The following is a 482-nucleotide window of genomic DNA, read 5'->3' as shown; positions in this document are numbered from 1 at the left end:
CAAAAAGAAGCCCATAGACTGAAAGTGAAAAGAGAGAAAACAATTCTCCATGTGATAGGAGCCCAGAAAAAAACAGGGGTAGCAATCTTATTTGCAAACAAAGTAAATTTCAAACTAAAACTGAATCTAGTATTATTGATGTGGGACAGTACTGTATCATACCTCTTTGAATGTAAAACATCTAGTACCTGCTTTATGATACATAGTAGTGACCGTGCTTTATCAGAGCTACATTTAATGATATTAATCTAGAATATTCTCTTTCTAGATGATGATTAAGAGGCTAATAGAAAAAATGGTGCCAGGTACCACAACAGCAACAGAACTTTGCTGTTTTCTGGATATTATTCTTTTCTTTGTTTTGTTTTGTTTTTTGTTTTTGTTTTTAATGGAATGTACTGAATGTGTATAATTTTGTTCAGATGACTGCAGAACCTGGAAAAGCTATTGCTGCTATTGATGCATAACATACTATTATTAGT

This window comes from Fukomys damarensis, unplaced genomic scaffold (assembly GCF_012274545.1).
Source record: "Fukomys damarensis isolate Sample0158 unplaced genomic scaffold, DMR_v1.0_HiC HiC_scaffold_16, whole genome shotgun sequence".
NCBI classification, from domain to species: Eukaryota; Metazoa; Chordata; class Mammalia; order Rodentia; family Bathyergidae; genus Fukomys; species Fukomys damarensis.
The sequence above is the reverse complement of the archived record's forward strand: the minus strand, read 5'-3'. Positions refer to the sequence as shown.